The following is a 12739-nucleotide window of genomic DNA, read 5'->3' on the forward strand; positions in this document are numbered from 1 at the left end:
AATGAAATAATTAGTGGAACCAAATTCCCTTTCCTACAACACTAATTTTTGAGAGCAGAGTCCTCATCATCTTTATCATCCCTATGTCCATGTCACTTGCCCTTCACCGGGCATTTAGCTATTACAGAGGTGACGCGCACATTGTCACTTCTAGTGTTGACTGTTGCGCCACCAACCTTGATCCTCCCAGACTCATCATGAAAAATGTAACTGCTACTTAGAAAAACTTGAATGCCACTCTATTTAGTTATGGAGCTCCTGCTCCCTGGCCCCCTCATCACCTAAGAATGCCAGATTTATGAGGAAAACCTGCTAAAATTTCTAGAATTAAAATTTTATGTTGGAGTGATTACTGAACAGTAAATTGTGGAACCTTAAAAACAATCATTCATCCTTTCAAAGACTTGAAGAAGTTCCTTGGTATTTCTTAGCATGTTTCTATTTATTGAACATGTTTCATTAACAGGAAATTCTCTCCCTTATTCTTTAGCTATATACTTCATACTAGAATTAAGTTTTATAGGTCCCTAACTTGATCATTTCCATGGGGTATTATTTACTCTATTATTTAGTTGAATCCTGAAAACATGCCAGGCATTCTTTCAAGTGTTGAGTATATAATGATAAACAAAATAAACAGGGAGTTCTAAAGGAGCTTATATTAATACAGAAACAGACTATAAAAAAAATAGTATGCCAGATGCTGAAGAGTGCTCTGAAATAAATAAAGCAGTAAAAGAGGGACAGTGTTGCTGAGGGGGAGAGCTGATGTTTTATAAAGGGTGACCAAGAAATACTTCATTGATAAGTTGATTTTTGACTCCACAGAGTTTTGACATGAGAAATAAACAAGAAAAATATTTGAAGGAAGAATGTTACAGACAAAAAGAATAGCAGAGGTTTGAATGCAGCAGCATACTTAGTGAACTCAAGGAACAACAGGAAGCAGGAGGAGGTAACAGAGTGGGCCAGATCCTGGAAACTACTGAAAGGAAATTATCTTATAAACTGAGCCAAACGCAAGCAGGGCTTCAAGCATAGGAATGACAGGACACAATTTATCTTTTTACATGGATACCTCTGGCTACTGTTTTAAGAACAGACTGTAAGGGGGCAAGGTTAGAAGAAAGACCAGTAAGGAGGCTAACGCACAATCCAGGCCAGAGCTCAAGACCAAGTCCACCACAAGAGTAATAGTGGTGGAATTGGTGAGTGGTGATTAAACTCCGGAAGTATTTTTAAGACAAGGTCAACAGGATTTACAAATAGAATGTATACAAGGTATAAGAAATGTGAAGAATGACTTGAAGATTTCTGATCTGAGAAGAAAATAATTGCCATGTGCTGAGAAAGGGAGGACCAGGAGCAGGCAAAGCAGTATGTAGGCCTGGGTTGGTTGCTTCTTACTCCTTTTTTCCCCCAAATTGCATGAAATTCACAGGTACATTATAAGAGCCATGAGATAGCAAGGTTTATCACTACCCTCTGAACAAACACAAGAATGGGCTTCCAAGAGCATTTCCTTTCTACTCTCTCTACCCCATGCCTCTCTCCTAGAATACAGAATAGAAAACCTAAGTTCGGAAATTTGGCATATCACTGCTGAAAAGCTGTGAACTTAAAGTATGAAAAAATATCCAAGGGCTCTTTTCTTCCCCATGTCAAGTAAATACATACTCTTTCATCTCTCTCTCTCCCCTGTCCTGTTTGTCATTCTCATTGCTCTTTAAGAATTCTAGGTGTGCTCTTTCAAGAAACATAAAGGTCCAAGGACAGATGTGTCTCATTCAGGACACAGGTTTGTTCCAAGTGACCATGTGGGCCCTAGCACCTGTCCTGAGTTTACATTCCTCTTGTTTTGTAGGCAGGGTTACTCAAAGGTAGTTGCCAGAAGTCAGAAATCAGAATTTCAGACTCTACCATCAACAGGGTAACTTCCCCCATAACTGAGAGCTAGAAAGATAACTCATTTTTCTGACAGAGATTATAAATACTAAGCCATCTCACCATTCAACACCACATTGCTATTTTTCTTTTCTTTATTATGTTATTTAGTCACCATATATTACATCATTAGTTTTTGGTGTAGTGTTCCATGATTCATTGTTTTCGTGTATAAAACCCAGTGCTCCATGCAATACGTGCCCTCCTTAATAATACCCATCACCGGGCCAACCCATCCCCCCACCTCCTCCCCTCTAAAACTACATTGCTATTTTTCTTTGAAATAAATATACCCAGTGATTTGCCTCTAAGGTATTGTTTCTTAATCTTCATTCCCCATATGCATTTATCTTACTTGGTTTCCTACGTCTCTCTTGAAAGGCTATGCTTCATCCTGGCTTGCCTCTGTAAGAGCATTCCCTTCCCTATACAGCCAGGATGGGGATGTGAGCCCACTGGGGCTACAGCGGTCAGTCCACTTGATTGTGAACTTTGACTCTACAGCAAAAACAGTGAGTACAAAACAATTTTCTAAGGGTTACAATGTGCAACTTATCATGCTGGATAGAGATAAAATGTAAAAAAGGGCTTACTCTCTTGAAGGCATGAAAAATCTCACAATTTTTTCTGTAGACATACTAATCACTTTAAGTCAGAAACTATTTAGTGTTTTAAGATAGAAGGTAAGATCTATGAGAGCTGAGAGGCTGCAAACTGCCTACAGCTGTCAGAGAAAAGAATGCCTCATAAGAAGCCAAAGTCAAAATCCCTTCCCAAGGCTCAGATGAGTACAGTGCAGGTACCACCTGAGTTCGGGGCAGAAGCAGGATTGAAATGGCTCAGGAGCCTGTCAAACAGAGAGAAGGAAGATTACTCAGCAAGAATGAGGTTCCCAAGGAGCCAGGTCATGCATAGGTAGCCTAGGGAAAAAGTATGTGTCAAATTCTAGGTGTGGTAGTGGGAAGTCCAACAGATGGGGCCGTGGGTCAAGAAGAAAATCTGGGTTGAGGCTGTAGATGGAGGGTAAATATAGCAGGAAGGCAGAAATCTTGCCTGGCTGGATAATCACCTCCTGTGGGATTTCTTCCTGGATTCCCCCTCCCTCAGCCTCATCACCCCCAAGCAGAATTGATGTCTCCCTTGGCACCACCACATACTTTGTACCCTTAGTGCCAGTACCCACGTTGTATGTATGTTTATGTGCCCAACATCTGGGCAGTTCTCGCACACAGTGAAAGTTCAAACACTTGTGGAACTGAGCTGAAGGCAGGGGGTCGGGGGATGGGGAGGGCACAAGAACAAAACTGAAGGCACCTAGAATCTCCTCTCAATGCAAAGAAACCAGAAGACAATTGTATTAGTTTCCTATGGCTGCTGTAACAAATAACCACAAACTTGGTTGCTTAAAGCAATACATATTTATTCTCTTACAGTTCTGGAAACCATAAATCCCTGTGTGTGTGTGTATGTGTGTGTGTGTGTGTGTGTGTGTGTGTGTGTGTGTTTATATGTGTATACGTGAGCATACATTTTCTAGAACTGCCCCCCTAGGGACTAGAAGCAAACACACCCCAACAATAATGAGCACAACTTTGCACCCAGAACTTGATCTCTAATACCATCCCCTATTTAAAAAATAAATAAATAAATAAAACAAACCCACCAGGGCCCCTCAAAAAAAATGGTTAATTCCAGAACTTGAACAATGCAGATTATAAGAAGAACCCAGAATGTCTTACACTATAAAGTAAGGAAGTAGTCAGAAAATGGAGGAACAGGGCACTTGGTGGCTCAGTTGGTTAAGCGACTGCCTTCAGCTCAGGTCATGATCCTGGAGTCCTGGGATCGAGTCCCACATCAGGCTCCCGGCTCAGCGGGGAGCCTGCTTCTCCCTCTGACCCTCTCCCCTCTCATGCTGTTTCTCTCTCACTCGCTTTCCAATAAATAAATAAATAAATAAAATCTTAAAAAAAAATGGAGGAACATGTCACAAGGCACAGAAGCTCCCATTGGGACTCCCACTAGTCATATCTATGATACTTTGAGCACTAACATAATTAAGGGCAGTAATGAATTACAAGCTACTGAAAAAGTTGGAATCAATGATCTATTTTCTAATATATAGATGAAGGATAAATCCATTAATGAAAGAGAATAGCAGGTTTTTGCTCATAGTAAAATGCCAGGTACAGATGGAAAAATGCAGGAGTGCTGGTGTTGGCAGATCACCATTCTGCAGCCATCATATTAAAGGTTGGTTGAGCACCATCAATGGGCACTAAACCAAGGGGAAATTTTAATTAAATTTGTGTTGTCTTAAAGTTTCTCCCCAGATTGTTTATTAATTACAAGGAAAAAGATAGTGATTATTCAGTGGAGAATTGAACATCTTGACTGGGTTCACAAGTTAACTATCACCATTAAGGGGCAGATGGGCAAAATGTACATCAAGATGCACACCTGAGAAGGATAAAACATCATTTATGAAATGTTCCAGCCAAGAATATACAACCTGAATGCAAGCGTGAGAAAACATCAGACAAACTCAAAGTTAGAAATATTTTCTTTTAAAAATATTGTATTCTTTAAAAATATCAATACCAGGGAACCTGGGTGGCTCAGTCAGTTAAGCGTCTGCCTTTGGCTCAGGTCATGATCTCAGGGTCCTGGGATTGAGCCCTGCATTTGGCTCCCTGCTCAGTGGGGAGTATGTTTCTTCCTCTCCCTTAGCCCCTCCCCCACTGCTCATGCTCTCTCCTCTCTCTCTCTCTCTCTCTCAAATAAATAAAATCTTTAAAAAAATTTTTTAAAAATCAATACCATTAAAAGACAAAGAAAGACTGTGGAAATATCCCAGTTTAAAAAGCCTGAGAGAGGGGCGGCTGGGTGGCTCAGTTGTTAAGGGTCTGCCTTTGGCTCAGGTCATGATCCCCGGGTCCTGGGATCAAGCCCCAAATCGGGCTCCCTGTTCAGCGGAAGGCCTGCTTCTCCCTCTCCCACTCCCCCTGCTTGTGTTCCCTCTCTCACTGTCTCTCTCTCTGTGTCAAATAAATCAATAAAATCTTTAAAAAAATAAATAAATAAAAAATAAAAAGCCTGAGCGACATGATAACTAAATGCAACACATGATCCTAAGCTGGATTCTGTACTGGGGGAAAAATATTATAAGACATTATTAGATCAAATGATGAAATTGAAATATGGAAGATACATTATGTAAAAGTATTGTATTAATGTTGAATTTCTTGAAGTTGGTAACTATATTGTGTTTATGTGAGAAGATATCCTTATTCCTTTTTTTTTAAAAAAATTTTATTTATTTATTTTATTTTAGAGAGAAAGTGGGGGCAGGCAGAGCGAGAGGGAGAGAATCTCAAGCAGACTTCTCACTGAGCACAGCCCAACACAGGGCTCGATCTCATGACCCTGAGACCATGACCCAAGCAAAAACCAAGAGTCAGACGCCCAACCACCTGAGCCACCCAGGCACCCCAGGATATCCTTATTCTGAAGAAATAATACAGAAGTATTTAGGGGAAAAGGACTATGCAATTTACATGCAATTTACTCCTAAATGGCTCAGAATAAATGTTATGTGCATAAATAAGAATATATGTATGTATATATATGTGTGTATATATGTATATGTGTGTATGTGTGTGTGTATCTCCGGGGGGCACAAACCAGTTATAAAGCTTATGGAGTAAAATGTTAGCAATAGGGGCGCCGGGGTGGTTCAGTTGGTTAAGTGTCTGCCTTCAGCTCAGGTCATGATCCCAGGGTCCTGGAATCCAGTCCCATGTTGGGCTCCCTGCTCAGGGGGGAGCCTGCTTCTCCCTCTCCCTCTGCAGCTCCCCCTGCTTGTGCTCTCTCTCTGTCAAATAAATAAACTCTTCTAAAAAATAAAATAAAATATTAGCAATAGGTGAATTTGAGTAAAAGATATACAGGTGTTCTTTGTGCCATTCTTATTCTTGCCATTTTTCTGTGACTATGAAATTATTTCCAAATAAAGTTTTAAGAAATAACATTTTTCACTGTCATTTTTAAACTATTAGAAGACATAGCAAAAATTAATGAACCAACAATAGACCTCTTTGAAATGAAAATAGTACCGTGAAGAACTTTAAAAAGAGGCATCACTTCAGGCAGATTTTTGTTGATGCTAAGCCCTCGATTTTCCAATTATCTCATCATAAAAGTCTGCACACCCAACAGCAACATCTCAGGATCTTCACATTACTCCTCGTTCTGAATTCAAGCATGAATGAATCACTATTAAGTAAACCCACCCCTTATAGAAATCCTTCAAAATAAAAGATAAAGGTAACAACATATGAAAGATAAAAAAAAAATTCTAGTAAAAACTTGGTCTAAAGAACCATAACTCCACAAACTATGGGCTGATATTTTATTGATATTTACAACACAAGGTTAGCAACCAAAGATAAATAAAATTCTTGAATAATAAGGCTGAGGTAGGCTCTAAAAGGATTGCTAATTATTTGAGCCAGAGAACAGACAAACTTTACACAGTATTAGACATTTTATTTACTTGAGATCTTCTATATTAACCTTGAAGAGGAACTTTCTTTCACAGGTTGGGTTCTCAAAGCAGAACCTTAAATGGGACTAGGGATGAGATGTGAATTAGGAGTGAGCTGTGTATCACATTACCTGTGAAAGGTAGGGGAGGAAGCAGATTGGGCAGAGGGAGAAGCCAGATTGCAAGCCTGATGAAGGCTTTGTCAGCCTGCTAGGGAGCTCTGAACCAGCAATTGCCCATCAGAGTTGTCCTGCATCATGCAGACCCAACTGGATGTACTCCTGATTCGCTCAGGCACTGGTTGTAAGATACCCTGGGAAGGACCCAACCTGAGGGGAGGTACTCTCTGCAATGGAGACAGATTCTGAAAGAGCTAGCAGCTGGGTAGCTGACCACACTTCCTAGAGTTGGGCAGCAAATCTTGCCTTGAAGGGTGAACCTGATGGCACATATCCATTTCTACCACGGTTAACTCTTTGTCCCACTCACCTCCACTTCTCCATATATATTCATGGAGCAGCTCCTCCAGAGTTTTGGTGAACCTCTCTTCTTGAGGGAATCTTAGAAGAGGGACTAACCGCAAGCCCCACTGTGGAAGCTGGTCTCAGGGCCACAATTCACACATTATCTCCCTCCCCCACTATCCATTCTAGGTTCCTTTTACCTTCCAGAGCCACCTCGTCTGGCCTTGCTGGCTTACTGGATGGTGTGACCCAGACCCTGAGAGGTCTCCATGATTACTTATTCCAGGTTTGCCAAAATTTGTATTCACTGTTGGCAAAAGGGTGCCAAGAGGTACCCAGATGGATCACCCTGGATTCTACACATGTTTTTCCATGTCTCTTATTTCCCCCTAATGATCAGTATCAATTACCCCTGCCAAGACAGTGACTTTTTTTGCCTGCCAGTCTCTGGACACAAGAAACATAAAGTGCCCTGGAAGCATCCACAGCTTAGAATTCAGTGAGATGCTTCCTGGGTTCCCTGGCTAAAGTGCTCCATTGTTAGAAATCAGGCTTTTATCCCTGCAAAGCCCAGAGGTATAGGAATGAGAAGCATGAAGTTCTCCACTGAATCATGTAATAGTAAGTGCAGTCACTGCTGTTTCTACTTCCTGATCCCAGAACCCAGTACCACACAAAGGAATGGTGCCAGGTAAGGGTCTCAGCATTGGTCCCTACTGTTGACTGGACATTCAAAGGCAGCAGTACCTAGATCAGTAAGTTTGAGTTTAGGCTGTTGGGCCCATGTGTAACCTCCATCTCTGCTGCCGTGGCCACTTTGTTCATTTGCCTATCATGACAACCCTGGGCTGGTCAACGATGGAGGCTTGCTGGCATATACTGTACAAATCATTTTGTATACTTCTCAGTCTAGTGCTTCTTCCAGGGTGGATGCTCTCTGGTGGGTAACATGTGATACCAAAATCTTTGCACTTCATGGCCACTCCCATATGTCCATCCACATTTCTCTAATCCAGAATCCTTGTTACCAAACATCATCTTTTCACTCCCAGATGGACCATTCACGATGTCCATGGGTCCATATGCTTTCTTTTTTTCCTTCCTTTCCTTTCCTTTCCTTTCCTTTCCTTTCCTTTCCTTTCCTTTCCTTTCCTTTCCTTTCCTTTCCTTTTTTGAAGTCATCTTATAATTTTGTGGGGTTTTTTTAATTTAAATTCAATTAATTAACATATAATGTATGACTTGTTTCAGGGGTACAGGTCTGTGATTCATCAGTCTTACATAACACCCAGTGCTCAGTACAACAGAGTCCATATACTTTCTAATTCAAGCTATTTCTTTTTCCACAAATAGTAGGTAACCAGGACCAGGTACACCATCTGATATCTTGCCCATTGGGAACAATTTCCCTTCACCCTATCTTTCAAGCTTACCTCTGAGTGGATTTTACTGACACTGCTCTCTATTTTCAGCTTGAGCTCATATACAAAGCTGACTCATCCATAAACCAAGCTCAAGCTTTTCCCTGCTACTTCAGGTGTTCTATTGGAATCCCTAACACAATCATAGGCATGAATTGGAAACAAGGTGACGGTGCAACGGAGGTGGATACTTAGGGGCCCAGATAATGTGCTCCCAATTTGCTTATTCTTATTGGTCCCAGTTGCTCCACTTCTGTCTTATGAAGGATTGTTTCAGTATTCACATGGCCTTATGACTCTGTATCATCTTACATCTCCTGGATCTCCAGTCAGCAGATTCTAGATCTGAAAACTGGCTCAGGTCTAGAAACTAGAAATGAAATTGTGGCTTTTTATAATCAACTTAGGGCAATCATCCATGATTTCTTCTTCTCATATAGACTGACTGATAGTCTTATTGGCTACCCATCTAGAAACACTGTGTGCTATTAATCATCTCCATACTTCTCTGCAGGTCAGGCCACCTTGGTTACCATTCCATTCTTGCTGACTGGAATTATAATGGCAACCCTCTGGTGTCTGGCAGTGAAGTGTCACCACCTGGTCTTTATGTTTCAGGTTTCTGTCATCTCCACTTTTAGCAGCATGCCACATTCAGGAACAACCTCACCTACTGTCAGTCCTGGCCTATAGAGGACAACTACCACTGAAATTCTTAGTGATGTTGGTGCCCCTCTCACTGGTGCACTTTGTGGCCTTGGTAAGTGATGTGTCTTCCAGGCCTTCTTGTGGAATCCTCTCATCCATTCCAGCATATCAAATCCTGAAGCCTTTTAGTCCCTAGCAATTCTGCACTTCAATATTGTTTAATTGTAGGATATGATTTTTTCCATGCTTCTAGAATGCATCTTAATAATAAATTTGCATCATCTCCTGGGGTCCTTGCCAAAATGTCAAATTCTGTATCTTGGGAGAATGTTCACTTATCAGATCTTATCTTCTGGTATCTTGATCAAGCACCCTCAACATCCGCGCTCACACACATATATCTGACTCCCACCATAACATGTTGTTTAGATCTTACAGTTCCTTTGGGGTATACTGTCTCTTCTCTGTTTCACACCCAGCATAGCCCTCCCTGGATTGTGCTGAGAATTAGCCCTAGTTCTAGGAGTAGTTGACAGAATGGGAGGAGGGAGCAAATCCTGAGATGGGCAGCTGTTGCCTTGTGAGGGAGAGTCTCTTCATTGTCTTTTAGCATGGCATTGTGTTGGCTTTTAATAGGGAGGTGTGGGTCCCCAGAAGTGGACCACACCAGATGATTCAAGGACTCTGAGAAATCAAAGTATTTGGGAATATCCACTCATTGTCTCCACCCTCCATGTCAGGGGTCTCTAATTTTCCCAGTCAGGGCTCTAACCTTGGCTTAACAATCTGCCTTGGGCAGAAGATCAATAATTTTTTTTTTAATGCATCCACTCTGACTATTAAGTTCTAGTATTGGTCCTCAGCTTGCTTTACCCTCTCATTCAGTACATGCAAGTATCTTTTCATAAAACCAAAGAGTACCTCCAGATTTCACATCTAGCTTTTAGTTGTATGTTGCTCACTCTCAATTATTCCTGTAATAAAGATAATAACACCTACTAAATCTTTATTCTATTCCTATTATTTTATTCTATACTTATTTTATTTATTCTACTTGTAATTATATACTTATTCTAAGACAGACAAAGTGAGGAAAATTAAATCAATAGACAACTTTAAGATTTTGAAGTAAAAATTTCTGTTTCTGGCTTAAAATACTTAAAAGTTTCTGAGAAGTAAAAGTATAAAATAAAAAGAAAAGATGATTCTTGCATCTCTGTCTGTCAAGAACAAAGAAGAAGACCTTGGAAATGGAAGGACAGGAATTGTTCATTGCAGTGGGTTCATCATAAGATAACCAGAACCTGAACTTGAGGAATATTCCCTCTATCCCTATACTCTGAAGAGTTTTAATCAGGAAAGGATGTTGTATTTTGTCAAATGCTTTTTCTGCATCAATTGAGAGGACCATATGGTTCTTCTCCCTCCTCTTATTAGTGTGTTCTATCACATTGATTGATTTGCGAATGTTGAACCACCCTTGCATCCCGGGGATAAATCCCACTTGGTCGTGGTGGATGATCCTTTTAATGTATTGTTCGATCCTATTAGCTAGGATTTTGTTGAGGATTTTGAAATCCATATTCATCAGGGATATTGGTCTGAAATTCTCCTTTTTAATGGGGTCTTTGCCTGGTTTGGGGATTAAGGTAATGCTGGCCTCATAGAATGAGTTTGGAAGTTTTCCTTCTGTTTCTATTTTTTGAAACAGCTTCAGTAGAATAGGTATTATTTCTTCTTTGAATGTTTGGTAGAATTCCCCAGGGAACCCATCAGGCCTGGACTCTTGTTTTTGGGGAGGTTTTTGATCACTGCTTCAATCTCGTTACTGGTTATTGGCCTATTCAGTTTGTCAATTTCTCCCTGTTTCAGTCTTGGCAGCTTATAGGTTTCCAGGAAGGCATCCATTTCATCTAGATTGCTCCGTTTATTGGCATATAGTTGTTGATAATAATTTCTAATAATTGTTTCTATTTCCTGGTGTTAGTCGTGATCTTTCCCCCTTCCATTCGTAATTTTATTAATTTGGGTCCTTTCTCTTTTCTTTTGGATAAGTCTGGCCAGTGGTTTATCGATCTTATTAATTCAAGGAACCAACTTCTAGTTTCGTTGATCTGATCTACTGTGTTTCTGATTTCTAATTCATTGATCTCTGCTCTAATTTTAATTATTTCTCTTCTAATGCATGGCTTAGGCACCGTTTGTTGCTTTTTCTCTAGTTCTTTAAGGTGTAGAGTTAGTTGGTGAATTCGGGATTTTTCTATTTTTTTGAGTGAGGCTTGGATGGCTATGTATTTCCTCCTTAGGACCACCTTTGCAGTATCCCATAGGTTTTGCACAGATATGTTTTCGTTCTCATTGATTTCCATGAATTGTTTAAGTTCTTCTTTGATTTCCTGGTTGACCCAAACATTCTTGAGCAGAGTGGTCTTTAGCTTCCAAGTGTTTGAATTTCTTCCAAATTTTTTTTGTGATTGAGTTCCGGTTTTAAAGCATTGTGGTCTGAGAATATGCAGGAAATAATCTCAGTCTTTTGGTATCAGTTGAGACCTGATTTGTGACCCAGTATGTGGTCTATTCTGGAGAAAGATCCATGCCAGCGGACCTCAGAAGAAAGCTGGGGTAGCAGTTCTTATATCAGACAAATTAGATTTTAAACTAAAGTCTGTAGTTAAGAGACACAGAAGGACACTATATCATTCTTAAAGGGTCTATCCAACAAGATAACCAGAACCTGAATGCAACATAGCTGACCACCTCCTTTCTTCCAAGCATCCTATTACTTTGGCTGCCACACTGTATACCCTTGGTTTTGCTTCTCCTTTGCTGCTTTTCAATCTCCTAAAGTCACTCTTAGGAAAATCTTTAAAACTTCCCATTCTTTAGGGCTCTATTCTAATGCCTTAAATTGACATTCTGTCCCTGGATAATCTTATTCATGCTCTTGACTGTGACTGTCATCTATGTGCCGGTGACTCCCAAATCACTATCTCCAGTTCAGACAGGAGTCCCTGAGGTCCAGAGTCACATACACAATTTTCTACTCAATGTCTCCAACCCATAAGTGACACAAATTCATGTCCAAACTTCCAAAGCTGTTTCTTGGTGGTTTCTAGTTCAGTAAATGGCATTATCATGCAATAATCACCTGGGAGTCATTTTTGACCACTCCCCATCACACTCCATCCATTCCTACTTAATCCCCAAGTCCTGATGATCTTCCCACTTAATATCTCTCAAATATGTCCACTTCATTTAATCCCTTCATCACCTCCATTTCTCAGTTTCCTAGTTGATCTCCATGCATCCGTTTTTGGTCCCTCCAAACTACTCTTCACATAAGAGCCAGAATAATTATTTAAAATGTGAAATTGATTTTTTTAATTTTATTATGTTATGTTAATCACCATACATTACATCATGAGTTTTTGATGTAGTGTTCCATGATTCATTGTTTGCGTATAACACCCAGTGCTCCATTCAGTACATGCCCTCTTTAATACCCATCACCAGGCTAACCCATCCCCCCACCCTCCTCCCCTCTAGAACTCTCACTTTGTTTCTCAGAGTCCCTAGTCTCTCATGGTTCGTCTCCCCCTCCGATTTCCCCCCCTTCATTTTTCCCTTCCTGCTATCTTTTTTTTTTTAAACATATAATGTATTATTTGTTTCAGAGGTATAGGTCTGTGATTCAACAGTCTTACACAATTCACAGC

This window comes from Callorhinus ursinus, unplaced genomic scaffold (assembly GCF_003265705.2).
Source record: "Callorhinus ursinus isolate GAN/ISIS: 27379988/994484 unplaced genomic scaffold, GSC_fseal_2.0 scaffold6, whole genome shotgun sequence".
In the NCBI taxonomy this organism is placed as follows: Eukaryota; Metazoa; Chordata; class Mammalia; order Carnivora; family Otariidae; genus Callorhinus; species Callorhinus ursinus.